The sequence below is a fragment of the Xyrauchen texanus genome, chromosome 44, assembly GCF_025860055.1.
Source record: "Xyrauchen texanus isolate HMW12.3.18 chromosome 44, RBS_HiC_50CHRs, whole genome shotgun sequence".
NCBI lineage: Eukaryota > Metazoa > Chordata > Actinopteri > Cypriniformes > Catostomidae > Xyrauchen > Xyrauchen texanus.
In genome coordinates this window covers 31166633-31189103 of record NC_068319.1, presented here as the reverse complement: position 1 = coordinate 31189103, position 22471 = coordinate 31166633, and the positions used below count along the sequence as shown (strand labels likewise).

General features: G+C 42.5%; 1 protein-coding gene across 1 annotated transcript in view; it reads right to left on the bottom strand.

Moving 5' to 3' along the window:
• Positions 1–16668: 16668 nt before the first annotated feature.
• Positions 16669–22471, bottom strand: part of fut10 (fucosyltransferase 10) — a 47832-nt gene continuing 42029 nt past the window's right edge. Inside the window, exon 5 of the mRNA XM_052117884.1 lies at positions 16669–17377. The gene's annotated coding sequence lies outside the window, so the exon portion shown is untranslated. The remainder of the gene's footprint in view (positions 17378–22471) is intronic.

The window sequence follows — 22471 nt, the reverse complement described above, 5'->3', positions numbered from 1 at the left end:
CACACCCATCATCATGAAGTTCTTCGAGAGGCTCGTCATGAGGCACATTAAGACCCAGCTGCCCCCTCACTAGACCCACTGCAGTTTGCATATCGTCCAAACCGTTCAACAGACAATGCCATTGCCACCACCCTCCATCTGGCCCTCACCCACATTCTCATACGTTCGAATGCTGTTCATAGATTTCAGCTCAGCATTCAACACAATCATTCCTCAGCACCTGGATCCTGGACTTCCTGACTGGGGGACCTCAGTCAGTGCGGATCGGGAACAGCATCTCCACCACCACCACCACACTGAGCACTGGGGCCCCCCAGGGCTGTGTGCTCAGTCCACTGCTGTTCACTCTGCTGACTCACGACTGTGCAGCAATGCACAGCTCGAACCACATCGTCAAGTTCGCCGATGACACGACCGTGGTGGGTCTCATCAGCAAGAATGACAAGACAGCATACAGAGAGGAGGTGCAGCAGCTAACGGACTGGTGTAGAGCAAACAACCTGTCTCTGAATGTCGACAAAACAAAAGAGATGGTTGTTGACTTTAGGAGAGCACAGATTGACCACTCTCCACTGAACATCGACGGCTCCTCTGTGGAGATCGTCAAGAGCACCAAATTCCTTGGTGTTTACCTGGTGGAGAACCTCACATGGTCCCTCAACACCAGCTCTATTACCAAGAAAGCCCAGCAGCGTCTCTACTTTCTTCAAAGGCTGAGGAAAGCACATCTCCCACCCCCCATCCTCACTACATTTTATAGAGGGACTATTGAGAGCATCCTTAGCAGCTGCATCACTGCCCGCTTTGGGACTTGTACCGTTTCGGACTGCAAAGCCCTGCAGAGGATGGTGAGGACAGCAGAGAAGATCATCGGGGTCTCTCTTCCCTCCATCAAAGACATTTACAAAAAACACTGCATCCGCAAAGCAACCAGCATTGTGGACAACCCAACACACCCCTCACACAAACTCTTCACCCTCCTGCCGTCTGGCAAGGGGTACCGAAGCATTCGGGCCCTCACGGCCAGACTGTGTAACAGCTTCTTGCCCCAAGCCATCAGACTCCTCAATACTCAGAGACTGGACTGACACACACACACGTCTTGAGTTGCACTTTAATTATTGTCACTATACCTGGCTGCTACCTCAATAACTGCTATGTGCATAGAACACTCATCTCATAGTATCTTATGTTTACATTTGGCATTTTTAGAAACTGTCATCTTTTGCACTACTCGATTACAAATGTGTAATGATAGGCGCTGCACTGTCACTCACTGTGTGTAATTTATTGTACTGTCCCATACTTTTTGCACATGTTTGCACATGCACTTTATATAGGTATGTTATTTAGTCTGTGTAGTCTCATGTGGTTCTGGGTTTGTCCTATGTTGTTTTATGTAGCACCATGGTCCTGGAGGAACGTTGTCTCGTTTCGCTGTGTACTGTACTAACTGTATATGGTTGAAATGGCAATAAAACCACTTGACTTGACTTGACTGGCTTAAAAAACAGATTGGTCATCCATTTCAACTCATAGGGCTGCTCTCATACTGCATTTTCTAGCTTAAAGTATGTTATACATCAATAATAAAGTTCTAATATACCTAACTATTATCAAGTCTTTTGCAGAAAAAAATATAAACAAATGAAATATACTCAGTTCCAGCACCAATTCAAGCAGTATCCAAGCAGTATTCAAGCTTTGCTTAAAGGTCCTTTCAATCTATCAATCCAGGCTATTAGATTATACTCAGTGTGTCCAACAAACAAAAACCCTCGGTGTATAAACATAAAAAAAACAACCAAACAATGTCCACATGCTAATACTCGTAATCCATTCCATGTAACACTATCTTTATAGAAAACAAAGAAAATACAAATACAATGACATCAAGCTTTAGTTATAAATATATTCCTCAAAATAAGGTCAATGAAATGAGATGTCAATGAGCTGGAAAGCTTCACATTTTTAGCTTCTCTAACTTACTGCCCTCTACTCATCACTTCATTAGCTGAGCCAGGAGAAACTGTGCATACAGATTACATTGCAGGATAATATTTAATATTTAAAAGTAGACATATTAAGCTTTCTTTAGGCATATGTTTCATGTTTGTGTGATAAGTATTCGTGGAGTTTCAGTTCATTTTTGTGACGTGTTTCAGAAATATGCTCGCAAACCCAGAGACTTCTTACAGCTCACCCTTTTAATTATCTTTATTTTACAAAAGCACAAGGTTTTGTTGTTATTGTGAGTGAACACAAATAAAAGTAGACCTTTTATAGTCTCTAATGATGTCTTACACTTATCTGTATGCCCAAAATGATGGAGAATTTTATGTTGTTTCCACTGTAATGATGAAAAAATCCAGCAGGACGTGCCAGCGTGTCCGTCGACCACAGAGGGTTAACTTACTGAACAATGCAACTGAAAAATTGGTCAGTCTCAAAGTAGATGGAGCTCCAGGTCACACCTACTGATGACATGGAACAATGGCAGTAATAAGGTGTTTAGCAGCCAGTATGACATTTTCCTGAAATTTTGCCATGACAAGCTGTTATGAACCACCCCAACAAACTCAAAAACACATTCGTTTTGCTCCTCTAAATGACGTCAATCTTCGATTTTGTTTGAAGTGTGCCAGGGCCTTAAACCTGCATAATAACCTTAGCCTCTGAAAAGTTCTAAAAACTAAAATTGTGCATTTATTAATTGCATGCCATCTGCAGGATTTCAGCTACATATTAGGGATAGGTGATACAGCTTGTTTTTTTCCTGATCCAATACCAATAATTTAAACTCCAATATTGTTGATACAAATACCAATGCCAATACTTCTATTTAATTTTTTTTTCCAGTTTCATGGGATAAAATGGGTAATTTAAAACATTATTTTTAGACATAATTCGTCATTATTTTTTTTATATCTGTGAGCCTAAACTGAAAATTATTTGACTTCTGTTTTGATTACCCTTAAAAAAATTAACCATTGTTTCACTGCAGTAACTATAGTTTAACCATGTTATTTAGTTAAAATATAGTTACCACACAATTAATGGTTCCCTATCTTTCAATCACTTTATGTTGTGTCGATGTAGGGGTCGCTCTTGGGAGCCCCAAACACCTCTGATCTTTGAGAAATGGCCAATGGGAATTGGTGAGTGGCAATATGGGTATAGAAGGAGCTAACTCGCAACCACTCATTCAGATTTTTTCTTCGGAGCTGAGTTGTTGTGTTCAGCGAGCTGAGTTCCTCTACTGATCCATTCAACTCTCTACAAGCTGGCACCTCAGCAGCTAAAAGAGTATTTTCTTCCTGAATAAAAGTATATATTTCCAGCTAAAAGAGTGGCACTTATGGAGCGTCTTTTTAAAGATGCCTTTCCTTTTATATGTATTTCCTGGTTGCGGTCATTATCTCTCTGCATCCGATGGCCACGATCGCTGTCTCAAGTGCTTGGGCGCCACCCACACAGTGACGGCGTTCGTGGATGGGTCATGTCCTCACTGCAAGATTATTACCATGGCAGTGTTGCGGTTGTGGCTTACCTTCCTCAGAGGGAAAGCCCCCCCAGTGGCCACGTCGGTTAGCACTGGTGCCGGTTTGGGGACTCCAATGGGAGCCGCTCCACTGGGCATCCCTCCACGGACCTTCCATTCCCCAACACGCTCATTTGCCCCCATCGAGTTCTGGTAAGAGGCCGCTGGCTTGTCTCAGTGCGAGGTTGCGGTCTCATTCGGGGCTTGCAAAGCAGATGAGCTCTCGATAGCAGCATCGGAGAGCAGGCTGGTTCAGTCTGACACCAAGAACTCAACTGGGCTCCCACCTTCGGGTGTGGTAACGAAGTCGTGGCTTCAGGGAGGGAAACCTCCCTGATGCAGACACTTATGGCCCCAAGCTGAACGATTTCCATTAATTTTTGGGGGCGATAAAAGAGAAGAGGCCATGGCTGGGCAAGCCTGTCCCCATTTTTTGGCCAGTCGACTTGTCCCCAAGGTATGGGGGGACCAAACGATGCTCGAAGGTGCATTGGGGGAGGTTACGTGACGGCCGGGTGCACTGGCTACGATGCACGTAACAGCTTGTCCGTCTCGCACCGCCAGTTTACGTAACACAGTTCAGCTAGTTGTGGCGTTTCAAATAGGGAACCCTAGTGTCACTACATCGACAAAACATCGAGTGAGTGACAGATAGGGAATGTACTAATTACTTTCGTAACCTCCGTTCCCTGATGGAGGGAATGAGACATTGTGTCCCTCCTGCCACAACACAGAACAATCTGCTGAAATGGCTGGGACCTTGTCTCGGCTCCTCAGCACAAAACCTGAATGAGTGGTTGTGAGCCAGCTCCTTTTATACCCGTATGTCCGGGGGAGTAGCATACAAATTCCACTCACCAATTCCCATTGGCATTTTCTCAAAGATTAGGTTTGTTTGGGGCTCCCAAGGTCAACCCCTAGTGTTACTACATTGGCAATGTCTTGTTCCCTCCATCAAGGAATGGAGGTTATGAAAGTAACCAGGACATTACTACTACAACGTTACTGTAACTACACGTTTTTTACTACAATATTACTTTAGTAAAACCATGGTTTACTGTCTTTTAATGAGTTAATAACAACAATTACACACAATTAAAAGAAATAAAAAATGTCACCTTTAGATATTTTGTTACTTTAGAGTGAATTTGCTCCAGAAGCAGTGGTGAAGCAGTGTCTGAAGAGGTGAGCATACTGTGAATTTATGAAAGACCCCTCATAAAAAAACATGCACTCAATCTCTAAAATTAATTTACATACAATACATATGTAAAAAGTGTTTTCTAATATCCATAGTATGGTAACTTGATGTTAAATATCACAGAATGAGTCAGGAATGAGTACCCAAATGCAGGAAAAAGTTAAAATAAATATAATTTGATAAAACAACTGAAAACAGAACAGGTAACACGAAACTCACGGAGGAGAGAAAACAAAACAAAACTAGACTAGAACTAAACTAGAAAAAGTATAATAACTAAGACCTACTGGAAACAGGAACAGACTGACTAGTAACAAAACACACAAAACGATCTGACAAATTCAAGAGGAAAGAGGGCACAATATACAGGCAAGGCACATGAGGAACAGGTGAAGGTAAAGTCTAAACGAGGGAGAGTGACATGGGTAACGAGGAAGCGGGGACAGGGAAGCACACCAGATATTAAGAAACAGACAAAGCCAATTACACAGGCACACGACAAACACACAAACAGAAAACAGACAGAGACCGAAGGGCAGATAGAACAGGATCATGCCAGTACCCCTCTACCTCCTTAACGGGCACCTCTTGGTGTCCACAACAGACAGGACTGATGGACTGGGCCAGGAAGTGGGTAGAGGACCAGGAGGGCAGAAAGCAGATCAAGGGACGGGGTGGGTAGGTGGATGGGTGGGGAAGACCAGGGGGATGGTCTTGATCAGGCTGTAGGTGAATCAGAAGGCCATGGTGGAGCCGGAGGAGAAACTGGAGGACTAGATGTACCAGGTGGCCAGGGCAGAGTGGAAGGAGGACCCGGAGCCAGGGAAAAGTCTGAGCCACTGAGCAGATGATAAGATCAGTGGTAGTCACAGAGGACTGGACAGATAGGTCGGCAATCATAGGGGACAGGACTGGGTCCGGCAGGTCAATGAATGTTGGGGACAGGAATGTGTCAGACCAAGTGAGGACCGCAGAGGGCTGGTCAAACTAGGCAGGGACTTCAGAGGACTGGACAGATTGGTTGGTAATCATAGGGGGCAGGACTGGTTCAGACTGGTTGACGACAACTGAGGACAGGACTGAATGAGTGGTTGGGGACTGAGCAGACAGAGCAACAGACTGGTAGCTGGTGTCTGATGAGTGCTAGCCACTGGACTGAGCAGACAGAGCAACAGACTGGTAGCTGGTGTCTGATGAGTAATATACTGGTAGCTGGTGTCTGATGGGTGCTTGCCACTGGGCTTAGAAACATACTGGAAGCTGGTATCTGATGAGTGTTGTTTACTGGATTGAGCAACAGACTGGTCGATTGTGTCAGACAGATGCTGGCCACTGGACTGAGTAAAAGGCTGATAGCTGGTGTCTGATGGGGGCTGGTTACTGGACTGAGTTATAGGCAGGTCGATGGCCACTGTGAAACAGACAGACTGGTGGTTAGTGGCCATTGAGCAGAGGGTGTGGTTTGTGGTGGCCGCTGCGCAGTTGGTGAGATCAGTCATGGCTGCTTAGAGTTGGACAGGGTCAGACAGGGCATTGGTGGCCACCAAGAACTAGACAGGGTTAGACTGGACATAGACCGCCACAGAGCAGGATTCAGACTGTAAGTGGGTGGCCGCTGGACAGGGTTCAGACAGTACGTGGGTGGCCGATGGACAGGGGACTGACTGGATGTGAGCAGTCACTGGACAGGGGTCTGACTGGACGTGGGGGTCCGCTGGACATGGTTCAGGCTGGACGGCCGCAGGCGAAGGGTCAGGCTGGGCAGCAGCTGCAGAGGGCTTGGACTCCTCCTGGAACGCTGCAGCAGACCCTGATGCAGGGACCCCTCTCCACTTCCTCTTCCTCCTCTTAAGGGTGGAAAAAGCAGCGGGCTCCACATCCTGGTGGTCCACAACAGACAGAGCAAGCTGGTCCTTGGTGGACACAGGAGACTGGACAGACTTGTTAACAGCCAGGGAGAACTGGACAGGATTGTCAACAGCATCAGGGAACTGGACAGACTTGTAGACAGTCACAGGGAACTGGAGACAGACTCATGTCCCTTGCAATGCTTCCTACTCCTTCAGACAGACGGAAACACTGCAGTAGGAACAACCACCGATTCCTGGTGGTCAGCAGTGGCCTCCTCCACCTCCTGTGGGTCAGGGCCTCCTCCACCTCCAGGCAGTCAGCCCTGTCCACTGCCGGTGAGTATCGTTGAAGGTTGGGTTGAAGGAAGGAAGTCCTCCGAGGCACAGGCTGAGATAAACTAATCCCAATTACAGGCAAACTTGATCGTAGCGGCAAGACTGATGGGCTCATTCAGACCAGCCCAAAACAAATGTATAAGGCTGGCCTGATCGTGACCCAGACCCGAGGACAGCACCAAAAACTCCAACGCATACCCCCTCACCGACTCGTCCTCATGCAGGATTCGGAAGAGTTTCCTGGCCTGCTTGGCTCTGCGTCATGTGGGAAGTAGTGAACAAAAAGAAAAACTCATTCCTGCTAGGTCTATGATGGTAAGATTGTTATGTCACGAATTAGTCAGAAAATGAGGACACAAATGCAGGAAAGTAAATAATAAAAATAAAAATAATTTTATTAAAACAACTGAAAGCATAACAGGTAGCACTAAACTCAGAGGGGAGAGAAAACAAAACATAAACTAGAAAAAGTATAATAACTAAGACTGACCGGGAACAGGAACAAGACAGGAACAGGCTGACTAGTAACAAAACAATCTGACAAATACAAGAGGGAAGAGGGCGCAATATATAGACAAGGTACATGAGGAACAGGTGAAGGCAATTAACATAACAAGGACTAAACCAGGGAGAGTGACAAGGGTAACGAGGAGGCGGGGACAGGGAAGCACATGGCTAACAGAAACATAGACACAGCCAATGACACATACAAACAACAAACAAACACACACCAACAGAAATCAGACAGAGACCGAAGGGCAGACAGAACAGGATTATGACAGTTAAAAATTTGTGATTAATGTTCTATTTATCAGGCTATTATGACATTTGTTAATACTTTATTACTATTCTAACTAATAAACAAATTCATAACACGCAATAAACTGTTAAGCGTTGTAGCTAATATGAGTGTAATAATGTTCACGTTAACACGTTATCTTGTATTACCATATACAGCCTACATAAAAATGTATTTATTTGTGTACTATTGTGTATGTGCTTTTCTGTGTATAATGAAATTGCTTTCCTATTTAGAAATATAAACAAATATTATTTGATATCACGAAAAATAGGCACCATCAACAGCAGTAAAAGAGAAAATAAGAGCATTAAAAACTAGCAGGGGTGCAAAAACATGCAGTATTTTCACAAAGTTTATTGCATAAGTTAAATTTTAATGTATATACATATATTTAAGTTCAGCAGGGAAATAAATTTACAGTGCAAATTATGGCTGCTCCAGGGATACTTGTGCATCAGACGCTGGAATTGTCCTGCCACTTATTGAAACATAAAATACGAACGAACATTCTGATTGGTGGCTCAGCTTAGTCGGACTGTCTGTCTGTCTTGCCCGTGCCATCAGTTGCACCTAACCCTTCTTTAACCACTTAAATGTAGGGCTGTTTGATTCCAGAGATTTTGGAGTCAATTCCAGACTCATTCTGACTTCGATTCCAGACAATTCCATTAAAAAAGGGAGGTAAAGTTAAATCTCATAATAAACAGCACATTTTAAAGCATTCTTTGCACTATTTGGGATAGAATGAATGGCATTTACTATTTATAGGTGTATTTTAGTATTACATTTGGTCCTAGATACACATCCCAAAGATCAATGCTTTAATCGGGATACATTTGAGGGAACTTTTATCTACATTGAAATTGTCTGTAACACCCATCAGTTGATCTTGTTATAAAGAGGTTTAAATTAGTATGCAGTTGTCCACTACCTTTTGTACACTAAATAAAAATGTCCAAACATACACTTTAGTTTTAGTTTTTGCACTGCTTTATTTCATATAATATTACAATATTTTTCATAATGTGTATTTAAAAGTTTGGATTTGAATTTGATTTCATAGAATAATTTTAAAGTATAAATTGTGTAAAGAGAATTAAAAACAAATATGCTAAATGTTTTAAAACAAGCTTACTGTAAAAATATTGAGAATGAGTAGAGAAGTGTTAGACTCTTAATTTTATGAGTGCAGTTCTTTCATCATGTGAGGAATAATTGACTACAGACCATTGAATTATTGAAAAATAATGCACAACTAAGGTGGTAATGGAGTCACGACGTACAGCGGTGTGACCATTGCACCTCAGGTGTGCGTTATTTTGAAACAATTCAACGGCCAGGGTCAATTATTCCACTTATAGCAATTACCATACCTTTTCTGATTTATGTCCCTAAATCGCTCTTGTGAAGGGAACTACTTCGTTCCTCCACCGATTAAGCGCCTTGCTTTAATACAGTTCAAGCTTTCCTTGCTAGTTTGAAAACATCATATTAGAATTAGCAACAGAGGATGCGCTGCTTTTCAGCGTGTCATGTGCGCGTGAGAGAAAGAGAGGAGGATTAGCGTTTTGCTTTCCATTATAGCTATGTGAGTCTGATTAGAATTATTATTAGATTATAGAAACTCTTGTATTAATCAAGTCACGGTGGGTGTGGCTTTATTTGTTGGTCACAAAACGAGTCTCAATATGTGTGTGTGTGTGTGTGTGTGTGTGTGTGTGTGTGTGTGTGTGTGTGTGTGTGTGTGTGTGTGTGTGTGTGTGTGTGTGTGTGTGTGTGTGTGTGTGTGTGTCTAAGTACGGGGTACACAAGGGTACTTTTCAACCGAAATTGAAATAAATGCACAATATTATAGACATTGTTTGTCATTCTTATCCGATGTACTTAACCAATGACTTTCTTTAAATTGGTTATTTTGTTGTGGTAGCCTGTAAGGCTCTTTGAAACAACTGAAATAATTTGGGGAAGTGATATGGAACCGTTATGATGTCAAGACCTGGAACAACTTCATAGCCATGCATTTTCTTAAAATAAAATTGCACACCTTAGAACATCCATCAACCAATCAGAATCGAGCATTCAACAAACCCGTGGTATAATTCATCTTTAACCTACCGATTTATTGATGTGGGATACAACATTGTCTGAATGTGTTGTTTGGGCTTTGGAAGAAATCGGATGGAAACGATGACTGACGTGCTGGTGGGAGAAAGTTGAATGAATTAACCGATGGGAAATGACAAAACATAGGAAGAAAAAGAGGTAGTACTGGACCAGAGACACAAGTGAGTGCAGATGAGTCGGATGAGATTGAGGATCAAATGGAGGAAGGATGGACAAGAGAAGAGGGTGATAGAGATAAAACAGCAGGGAAAGGGATAAACAAAAGGAAGAAAACTCATCAGGAAAGTGTCAAGTAGTTCTGGTGAAAGTGGGAATGAAGGAGAAGGGAGGGGAGAGAATTCTGATGAGTACAATACAATATTGAGATTTAGGGAGGGGTGTGGCATGCAAAGAGTCCAATTGCACTAACAAGGGAGTTGAAAAAAATGGTGGGAGAAATTCGATTTGCCAAAGTGTTACAGGATGGAGCATTAATGGTGGCATGTTGCAATGAAGTGCAGAAAGACAAAGCAATGAGAATCAAGTCCATTTGTAAATAGGAAGTGGTGAGTATTAAACCAGTAGAGTATAAACAATGGGTAAGTGGAGTGATTACTGGGGTGCCGTTGGGATTGTCTATGGATGAGTTAAAAAGTCATTTGAATGGAGGTGCTATAGTTGATGCAAGACATTTGTTGTTTAATAAAGAAGGAAATAGTGTGGAAAGTCTTTCGGTAGTATTAAGATTCAAAGGTGAAATTTATCTGGTAAAGGTCATGCTTGGCTATATCAGCTACCCAGTGAGGCTTTATGTGCCCCATCCATTAAGATGTTCTAATTGTCAAAAATATGGACATGTATCAGTACTATGTAAATCCAAGAAAAGGTGTGTGTGATGTGGAGGTGAGCATGATTACAGGAAAGGTGGAGAGGGAGTAAGGGTTAAATGTTGCAATTGTGGTGGATGGATGTGAGGTAAGGAAAAGAGCAGAGGATGTACAGAAATGAGAGCTTGGAATAATGTAACGTATGCAGTAGCAGTGAAGGCAGTTGGGGCAAGATCCAAAGAAAAGATAAAGGAGAGAGTGCAAAGGGGAGTTAATGAAGAGTTAAGAAATTCAAGGGTGGAGGGAAGAGATTTGGAAGATTTGATGATTGTGAGGCAAATAATTTTTTTTGATGTTCATGGCAGAAGTAATCAATTGTACAGTCCAGACAGAAAGGAAGACGTTATGATGCAGATTATAGTAAGAGCAGCTGAGAGATTCTTAGGAGTGAAGGGGATGGCATGGGAAACTGTTAGGGATGTCCTGGTGACGGAAACACAGGCAAGTCAAGAACTTTGGTTTGGTTAATAGTTGTAATAATTTAAATTTTACAGTGGAATGCGAGGCGTTTGTGGCTAAATGGCTGGAGTTTAAATGTTTCATTAATGATATGGAAATTTCACCAGATATGTTATGTATACAAGATACATGGCTTAAGCTTAGGTTTGATTTTGTTATTAAAGGTTATGTGAGTGATAGAAGGGACCGCGAGGAGGGTAACTGTAACGTTAGTAGGAGGAGGCAGACGAGGAGTGCGGATCTAAATGCGGGTTTTATTTAACAAGGTGAAAACTAGACAGACAGGAACGAAGGAAACATCCATGGGATGGGAGAACTGAAACAAAAACACGAAAACATTCAAAGGGTACATGAACAGAGTGAGCAGGGCAAAACATCAACATCCAGACATCTACAAACAACGATCGACAAGGACTGGGGAACAAACAGGGTTTAAATACACAGGGAGAGTGATGATCAAACGACAAACAGGTGAGAACAATGATTGAGTGCTGGCAGTGATGAGGGCCGGGAATTGTGGGAATTGTAGTTTATAACAGGTGTCAAGAGAAACATGGGGCAGACAACAAGGGATCGTAACAGTAATGGTGGAGGTTTATCACTTTGATCAAAGAAGGATTACCTTATAGCAGGGGTCGGGAACCTTTTTCTCCAAGGAGCCAATTTTAAATTTTTGGTTGATGCATTTTTTTGAAAGAGCCATACCACAAAATAATTATTTACTATTTTACTACGTTTTTCAATAAAATAAAATGTTAATATTGCCCATAGACTACTCAAAAACAAACACATATGAGAATATTAAAAGGTAACATGTTGCAGTATGAAATTGAGTACACGTGTTTGTGCGAGTCTCCATAAAATTACTATGAATTATTTTACTTCCCTTTTGGGCTGGGCGATATGTTAAAAACATTTTAATGATAATCGCATTTAAAATATCAATATCCGACATACCTGTCAACATTTGGGAAAATCCAAAATACGTGACACCTTTGAGCGGAGGGGGGGGGGGGGGGTGGCATTGTCGATATTGCTTCGAGATATGAAATTAAATTCATCTGTCCAGCTGTTGTTACATTTACATGATATTTCGTTATTTTCGCCAGAGCAACACCTGAGTATTCTCCTCCCATCTACCAGTGATGCTTGATTCAACTTCCCGCGTCTACTACCTGCGCAGATATCAACAGCGCAACTGGGTTGTAGGTTGCCAGGTTGAGGTCACAAATGGGTTGAAATGTGTATGATGTGTCGGTTGTTTCATACAAGATCTGGCAACTGGACAACATTGGAATAATATATTGATGTGATTATTCATATAACCAGGTTTGGGCCATACAAATTACGGGAGTTTCCCGGGAGAAATAACAAAAAGGGGATGGGGGCGGGAGACTGCTGTGAAATATTGCACTTTAAATGTAACGAAAAAGCAATACAAATGACTAAGTGATAAAAAAATCTTATATATAACCACCTCCCCAAATCCAAACATTTACCATCTCCAACGGATCACACAAATATCAGTATGCAGCAACAGGTGAAAATTACTAGCATACAACTTAAGAATTAAAGACAATTATAAATGTAAAGATAATTATAATAATCATCATAATAAATAAGCCTAAAAAATTATTGTGTTCCCAAAAAATGCTGCCAAATGTGTGATCTTATCGAATGTGTTTGAATTCCGTTTTGGTCATATTTATGCTGCCTAAAGAAAAAAATAGATCTCAATTTTAGGTTCAAGGTGAACGTGTCTTTTATAACTTTATGATTTATTCACTTTCGTCTGTGTTTATTTAATACAAATATACCTGTATATATTACTGAACTTGCAGAGTTGCGTTCACAATGTGTAAGAGAGAACTAAACTCGCAGCACGAGTTTAGTTCTCACGAACCTCACGAGATGATCGGAGATCATGTGCAGCATTCTCATAGATGACATTATTCTTCCCAACAGTTTTCAGTCGAATGAAATAGAGAAAAAGGAGTGATAACACTTTACATGCGCTTGTTTCATGAGATGCTACATGCTGCATGCCTCTGAACAAACAGCGAATCAGACACAAGCATTGACGGATTTTCTTATGAAGGAAGTGATCCTTTTCCAATATTAAGCTCAATTATGGTAAATATAGGTAGAATAGACATGAGTCAAGATAAGGTAAGTTAACGGAGGTATGATAAAGCAAATTGGGACGAATTTATGAAGGTGAGTGAAGAAGGGTTGAAGAACATAAAAATAGGAAAAGATAGATCAGTAGAGATGATAAGCGGACAAATAAAGTACATTCCAAGGAGTAAAGGTAGGAGGAAAACTAAGATAGATCCCTGGTGGAATGATGAGTGTGCAAATGCAATAAGAAGGAAGAAAGAAGCATTTAGGAGGAACAGGAAATCACATCATTTTCTGCATTTGATAGAGTATAAACAGGCTCAAGCAGATGTCAGAAGAACAGTAAGAGAGGCTAAGAGGGTATATTGGAGATCATTTTGTTGTGAAATAGGGAAGAGTACGCCAGTGGAAAAAGCATGTTGCATGATTAACAAATTCATTTTAAATATGGATGAAATTATATCAGTGAACAATAAAGATAGTGGAAATGGTTCAGGTGTTTTAACAGAACAGAGTAAGATATTAAGAGAAGATGTAGTGAAAGATTCTCCAGACTTAATCAGGAAACGAGAGGCAATGGATAATTTGTTGGATGTTCCATTCTCAATGACAGAATTAAAACGACCAGTGAGAAGAATGAAACAAACTACCCCAGGGCAGGATGGGATTAGTTACTGTATGGTGAAGTGTTTTATTGGTGCTTCAAAGGAAGTGTTGTTAGCATTCTATAATAGAATATGGACGGAAGGTGTATTGCCAAAGAGCAGGATGGAGGCATTAATTATACCTATAATGAAGCCAAGCAAAGATCCAAGTACCCTTACAAACTATCACCCAACAGCTTTTACTTCCCATCTGTGTAAAATAATATAAAGAATGGTTACTTATAGACTGACATATTATTTAGAAAAAATAAATTACTTCTCTCCATATCAGAGAGGGTTTAGGTGTGGGCAAGGCACACTGGATCCAATGATTTCGTTAGAAGTAGATATAAGAAATAAATTTATTAATAAAGAATGTGTAATTACTTTATTTATTTTTTACATAAAAAGACACATGATATGTTATGGAAAGAGGGTTTATTAATGTACAAAGTATGTACAACTGGATAAGAATTAGGGTGAAGGCTGGGGTGGTGGATAATGGAACACCTCAAGGTAGTGTAATAAGTCCTCTATTGTTTATCATTATTGATAAATTAATGAGACCAAGTGTCTTTTAGTAGATCAGAGATAAAATCAATAATCAAAAATAATATTAATAACATGGCAACAGCAATAGGATAATGAAAAAAAAGGCATACATTTGTAGTAGGAAAGGGTAGGTTATCAGGAGGGAGAAGGAGAGAAGAGAATATAATAACAAGACTAAGGATGGGTTATACAGGGCTGAACAGTACATTATACTTAATAGACAAACATCCAACAGGATTTTGTGAAGTGTGTGGAGAACAGCTTACATTAAAAAATAATCCAGAAATAGGAAGTAATAAAAGATATATAGTGATGAAATATCTGGAAAGTTCTGGGCTAGTTAATGGAATGTAAGAGGAATTGTTTTTAGGGGCTGCATGTGGAAGTTGGAGGAGCTGAAGCTGCAGCCCTGACGGGGTTAGGAAATTAGGTGTGAATGTAGATAGGGTGGTGTAGGTATTTTATTTGTAAATAAGAGTGTCGATAGTCCAAATGAGAGATAGGTGGTGATAATGCACCAATGGGTTTACGAACTGCCTTAAAACAGCAAGAAGAAGAAGAAGATTTATTGACGTGAACAGAGAAGCTAACTCGCTGCTACTTGATCCTCCTCTGCCATCTCCTGGTTGCAGACAGGTGTTGTAACATCGGTTAAGTGTTTACTATACAAACAGTTTCCATCACAAATTCGCATTTTATTGGATTATTAGTTTGATTCAAAGTAAAATACTGGCAGAGTCTGGAAAGCAGCTGTCCGATGTGTTGAAGAGATTGCGTCATATAGAATTAAACACATTTTATTGCTGACAAACTGCAAAAGATTCAGAATCAGTTTGATGATCATTGAGCTGAAGTCATTTTCTAATCCTTTTGTGAATTACATTTGTGCTGTTAAGGCTTCTGGAATGTGTATTAGTTCATTTGTCACGAAAATTAACATATCAGTCCAGTTGGAGATTCCTTCAAATTGGATATCTAACCATCCCCTCAAGCTTAGTCTTGACATGCTAATAGTTTTACAACACATCACAATTGGATTTTAAGGCATGCTCTGTGAATTAATACAAAAGATGCTTCTTCAAGAGTAAGAGTGTAAAAACATAGTTCCACAGCTATAATTCCTGAACTTCACCAAAGAAAAGTATGTAAATAAGTATGTATTGTCTACACTGATTTGCTTAGTAGTGATACTCACATAAATGTGAAAAGTGGAGATAATTTAAATGAATAAAAACTGGGGAGTCACGTGACGCCACGCGAGGTTCGGACATGTGAACGGTGAGCTCTGCTCACTTTGTTAGTTTTAACACTTTTATTGATATAAACCGGTGAGATTTGATACACTTTGTTCCATAACTGTTCTAGGTGGACAATATGTCAAAGAATTTAAAATCCTCTGGCTCTGGAGACATTAAAAGACACTTACGTGCTCAAGCTGATACCCCTGAGAAGGCCACAAGCCCGGGAGCCATTTTGGCTGGAGAAATGCGGGAAATTCGGCAAGAAATGTTGAACATGTCTGCAATGCTGACGAAGGTCATTGCTGACATGGAAGATAATGTAATATGTCGATCGATCACTGCCATGGAGACAAAATTCACTGAGGTGGTCACAAGAGTAAGGGATGTCAAGAAATGGATTGATTATCTGGAATCATCAGAGAGGGAATTAGCAGCTAATCCACTAGTGACCAAGGTGGATTTGGAGAATGCCTGGGAGAAATTGGAGGACATGGATAACAGTAACTGGCAGAATAATGCCCGAATCGTTGGAATTCATGAAGCAGAAGAGGGTCAGGATATGGTGAAATTCCTGGTGGGCTCTTTCCGAATCTGCTTGACATAACAGGCCATAAGCTGGAAATCGAGCAAGCTAAAGGGTTCCGGTTAAATTCTGGGCAAATTTCTAAGATCATCCGATAAAGATCTTGTGTTGTGTGAGGCGAGGAGTAAAGGAAGGCTTTCTTGGAAGAACCACAGCATTTTCTTGTTCCAAAACTTTGCGAATTCTACAAGAGAGAAACATGATCAATTCAAGGAATGCAAGAAACTCTTACTGTACATCAACGGAAGGTCGCTTTTGCATTGATGTTCCCAGCCAAATTGAGAATAGATGTTATGGATGGCCATAAAAATTTTACATGCCCACATCAAGCAATGTTCTTCATAAAAAGTCAAGTCAATTTTATTTGTATAGCGCCTTTCACAACACACATCTTTTCAAAGCAGCTTTACAGAAGATCAGCATTAACAGAAGATAAAACTGTAATGTCTATAATGTCGATGAATCATCATTGTGTAGTTTTATTAAATATCATTTTAAATTGTGTATAAAAGTAAAGAATTAAATATTGTATTAATAACTCCAGTGAGCAAGCTGTAGGCGACTGTGGCAAGGAACACAGAACTCCATAAGATGTTGATTAATGGAGAAAAATAACCTTGGGAGAAACCAGACTCACTGTGGGGGCCAGTTCCCCTCTGGCTAACATCATGAATATAATGTACATATTACTTATGTATTGTTAAAGTCATGGTTTAAAATTATTAAACTAAGGAAGTGTTAAGAGTCTGTGTTTAAACATTGATTGTGTTAGAACTGTAAGATTAATGATTAATGTCTTTGATGTCCATCTTGATTAATTGCAGAAGTTCACATAGATGCAATTGTCCTTGTTAATTGGCTGATGAAGGCTTTTGTTGGCAATTGTTAGTCTATGCATTCCATTTCAGATCGTAGTCCATCAATAGACTGAAGTGATGTTTGGCTGGCACCGGCCGCATTTAGTCAACATCATTCAGCGACACGTAGCAGTGGAGTCCAACATGAAGCAGGAATGGAGCTGGATCCAGCCGGTTCTGGTGACCTCAGGATAGGAGTCCTGAGGTTGAGACATGGAAACAAATAAAATTATGTAAGCATAGACGCCATAAAATTTATTGCAGAGTTAGAGATCATGCTCAATGTTTCTGGTTTCTGGTTCTGGCAGACCCAACTAAAGCAGCCTAATTGTGGGTTGGAGGATAAATTAGGTGTATGCCTGAATAAATAGATGAGTCTTTAGTCTAGACTTAAACTGAGGGAGTGTGTCTGCATCTCGAACAGTGTTTGGGAGACTATTCTATAGTTTAGGAGCCAAATATGAAAAGGATATACCTCCTTTTGTGGATTTTGATATTCTAGGAACTATTAACAGGCCAGAATTTTGCGATCTTAATGAACGTGATGGAATATAGCGTGATAGAAGATCACTTAAGTACTGCGGAGCTAGACCATTCAAAGCTTTGTACGTTGTTAAAAAGTCAGTGGAGTGAGTTAGTTATTGTGTGGTACTCACTTTGTAGCGGAATGGAGTGACTCACTGAACATTCTCTTGATTGTTCGAGGACCTGAGTGCCTTTTTTGTTTTGTTTTTTGTGCTGGTTCTGCCTAGCGGCTTGAGTTTGTTTTGTGGAGTAATACTCCTTAGGGACTGTTTAGTGGATGAATCTACATGTTCTTTGTGCTTATGCCTCCTATTGGCTGGAATTTGTTTTGTGGAGTATTTCTTGCAAGACATTGGAGTAATTAGGCCATTTGTTGCACTTATGTAGCAGCCGAATGGGCCAGCTCACTGAACATATATTTGACTGTCTGAGGAAACTAAGTGCCTTTTTTCTTTTTGTGCCGGAATTACACACCTTCGGGACACTTTTGTGGATGAATCTACATGTTCTTTTTGTTTATTCCACCTATTGCCTAGAGTTTGTTTTACAGATTGTTGTTGTGTAACTCTGTCTCACGGAATTTGTATAGAAACACTGGACTTGAGCAATCCAATAGCAAAGTTGTCACGGGGGCTCTCGTAGGTATGCATGGACGGTTTAAATTTAGAGGGATGTACGCCAGTTGGCACTGTCATGTGCAGGGTTAATGTGCACATTTTTCTTTTTTCTGTTTGTTTGTTTCTTGGGGAAGTTCAGGTTTTGATTGTTGCACTAATGTTGGAATGTGAACAGATTGTCTCTCTCCACATGGAATGTGAATGGGTTGGGGCACGCCATAAAAATAAGGAAGGTTATTTCTCTTCTTAAGCAAAATAAATACGATATAGTGTTTCTTCAAGAAACGCATCTTTCATCGCAGGAAGCTGAATAATTTGGGAAGATATGGGATGGACATGTGTTGTTTAGTGCTGGCCCAAGTAAGAGCAAGGGAGTCATTACACTGACAAGAAAGCATCTACAATTCAAATGTCTCAAACAGATTAAAGATAATGTTGCAATGAAGGTGGTCATTATATACATGAGGGATGATTAGGTAAATGAAACAGGTGAAAACAATAGGGAATAGCTGGTAGAGATCAGGGCAGGGAATCACGGGAAGTGTAGTCCAGGGGCAAACAGATGACAGAGGCTAAACACAGGGAAAACAACAGAGAATTGTAACATAACCCCCCCCCCCCCCCCACACACACACCTTAACGGGTGGCTCCTGAGGTCCAAGGAGGGCAGGAAGGGGAAGCATGACCAAGATGGAACCGGAAATCAAAGAGTCCAGAGAACATCAAGCTGGTGGATGACTCAGGCGGATGACCAGGGGACCAAGGAACCCAGGGCAGACCAGGCAGATGACCAGGGGACCAAGTAAGCCAGGGCAGACCAAAACGGTCGACCATGGGACCAAGGAAACCAGAGCACATCAGGTAGATGGCCAGGAGATCCAGCAGACCAGAGCAGATCAGGCAGATGGCCATGAGACCAGGGATACCAGAGCAGATCAGGCAGACGATCAGGAGACCCAAAAGACCAGAGCAGATCAGGCGGATGGCCAGGAGATCCAGAAAAACAGAGCAGATCAGGCTGACTGCCATGAGACCAGGGATACCACCTCAGGGTAAGGACTGGATCAGGAGGCCTGGTTGAAGGCCACAGATCTGAAACAGGGTCAGGAGGCCTGGGTGTTGACCACAGGCCAAAAACTGGAGCTGTAGAAGTCTCTGTGGGTGGAGCCGTGGAAGGCGGAGCAATAAGAGACCCAAGGGCGGAGCTGTGGAAGGTGGCGCCGCAGGAGACTCGAGGGACGAAGCCATGGAAGGCGGAGCCGTGGCATGCTCGAGGGGTGGATCCATGGCAAGCAGAGCCATAGGAGGCTCAAGGTGCAAAGCCGAGGAAAGGCAAAGCCTTGGGAGACTCGAGGAGAGAAGCCGTGGAAGGCAAAGCCGTAGGTGGCTCGAGGGGCGAAGCTGTGGAAGGCAGAACCGTCTCAGAGTCTAGGGAGTGACCTCTGTGGTCGTGGGCATGGACAGAGACTCGGGAACGATCTCTGTGGTCATGGGCATGGACAGAGACTCGGGAATGACCTCTGTGATCGTGAACTTGAGCAAAGTCTCGAGAGCAACCACTGTGGTCATGGGCCTAGACAGAGAGTCTGGAATGATCTCTGTGGTCATGGGGATAGGCAGAGACTCAGAGACAACCTCTGTGGTTGTGAACATGGGCAGAGACTTGGAAACTACATCTGTTGTCACGTACAAGGGCAGAGACTCGGAGATAACCTCTGTGGTCGTGAGCGTAGACAGAGACTCGGAGACGTCCTCAGTGGTCGTGAACGTGGGCAGAGACTTAGAAATGACCTCTGTGGACATGTACATGGGCAGAGACTTGGAGATGGCCGCTGTGGTCGTGAACAGGGACAGAGACTTGAAAACGACCTCTGTGGTCGTTTACATGGGCAGAGACTTTGAAATTACCTCCGTGGTTGTGACATGGGCAGAGACTTGGAGGCAACCTCTGTGGTCGTGAACAGGGACAGAGACTTCAAAACGACCTCTGTGGTCGTGTACATGGGCAGAGACTTGGAAATGACCTCCGTGGTCGTGACATGGGCAGAGACTTGGAGGCAACCTCTGTGGTCATGAACAGGGACAGAGACTTGGGAACGACCTCTGTGGTCGTGTACATGGGCAGAGACTTGGAAATTACCTCCGTGGTCGTGATATGGGCAGAGACTTGGAGGCAACCTCTGTGGTCCTGAACAGGGACAAAGACTTGAAAACGACCTCTGTGGTCGTGAACAGGGACAGAGACTTGAAAACGACCTCCGTGGTCGTGACATGGGCAGAGACTTGGAAATGACCTCCGTGGTCGTGAACAGGGACAGAGACTTGGAAACGACCTCCGTGGTTGTGTGCATGGGCAGAGACTCAGGGACAGAAACCTTTTTGTTCCTCCTCCTCCGGGCGGCCGAAGTAGGCAGCGTAGGCTCTGGGATGGGTGAGGCTGGCAACGTAGGCTCTGGGATGGGTGAGGCTGGCAACGCTGACTTACGCATTGGCTATGCCAGGTGTGGCCATTGGCTTGTTGGCATGGCATGCGTGGCCATTGGCCATGGCAGGTGTGGGAATTAGATCGTTGGCCATGGCATGCGTGGGCGTTGGCTTGTTGGCCTTTGTAGGCGTGGGCATTGGCTCATTGGCCGTGGCAGGCAGGAGTGCTGACAACCTTTGAGGAAGGGTCTTCGTGACCCTATGCACTGACATCATTGGTGGATAGTTCCACTTGGAGACAAGGGCCGAGAAAGGTTTCAAGCAGGGAGTCGTGGAAGGCAAGGCTATGGCGTGGAACCAACTCAGACTTGTCTGGGACATGGTGTGAAGCAGACTTAGACTTGACTGGGACATGGAGTGGAGCAGACTCAAACTTGACTGGGACATGGCGTGAAACAGACTCAGACTTGACTGGAACATAGCGTGGAGCAGATTCAAACTTGACTGTGACATCGAGTGGATGAGACTCCAACCTGACTGGGACATGACGTGGAACAGACTCAGACATGGCTGTGACATGGAGTGGAGCAAACTCAGACTTAACTGGGACATGGATTGGAGCAAACTCAGACTTGACTGTTACTTGGTGTGGAGCAGACTTGGGCATGGCTGTGACATGGCATGGAGCAAACTCAGGCAAGGAAATTATTTGGCATGGAGCAGACTCAGGCGTGGCTGTGACATGGCATGGAACAGACTCATGTATGGCTGTGACTTAATGTGGAGCCGACTGTGACATGGATATGACGTGGCATGGAGCGGATTCAGATTCAGACATGGCTGACTTGGAAACCGGGATCCGGATTGATTGAGGAGGATACGTTGGAGTGAATGTCTCTAATCTCAACTCAAGATATTCCTCCCATGTGTAATCTCCGGTCGCCAGCAACGCCCACCACTGGTGTGCAATGAGGCCGATAGAGTACATGGACTTCAGGGTTGAATCGGAAAAGTCAGTGCACTTGGCAAGGACAAGGAATATTCGCTAGGGTCAGCTGAATGAAAGGAGCCGCTAGATCCATTTTGGGGGGGTCGGATGTTCTGTTGCAAAGAAGGAGGTCACGAGGCCAGGATCTAGGTGCAGCTATTTTAATAATAATAAAACTAAATACACAACAGGATGAATATGGAAACAGGGAAAGACAGGAAACCAGGGAGCAAAACAAACAGGGCTGAAACCGGAGCACGAACTGGGGAGAAACATTAACTGACAGAGGTGAAAAGAAAACAGGGCATTATATACATGAGGGATAATTACGTAAATGAAACACAGATGAAAACAATAGGGAACAGCTGGTAGTGATCAGGGCAGGGAATCATGGGAAGTGTAGTCCAGGGGGAAACAGATGACAGAGGCTAAACACAGGGCAAACAACAGAGAATCATATAATGATAAATTAGGAAGAGTCATTATTGTTTTAGCAGAAATTCAGGGGCAAAGTCTTATTTTGGCTAATATTTATGCACCTAACGTTGATGATCAGGGCTTTTTTATAGATCTTGAAGGGATGTTGCAAGCTGCTGGCACCCCTCATGATATAATATTGGGAGGAGACTTTAATATTTTGATGGACTCAGTCCTTGATCATAGTGAAGCAAAAGTGTGCAAGCCCCCTAGAGCAATATTAATGCTTCACAGGATGTGTAAAAAATCTTGGTCTTACAGAT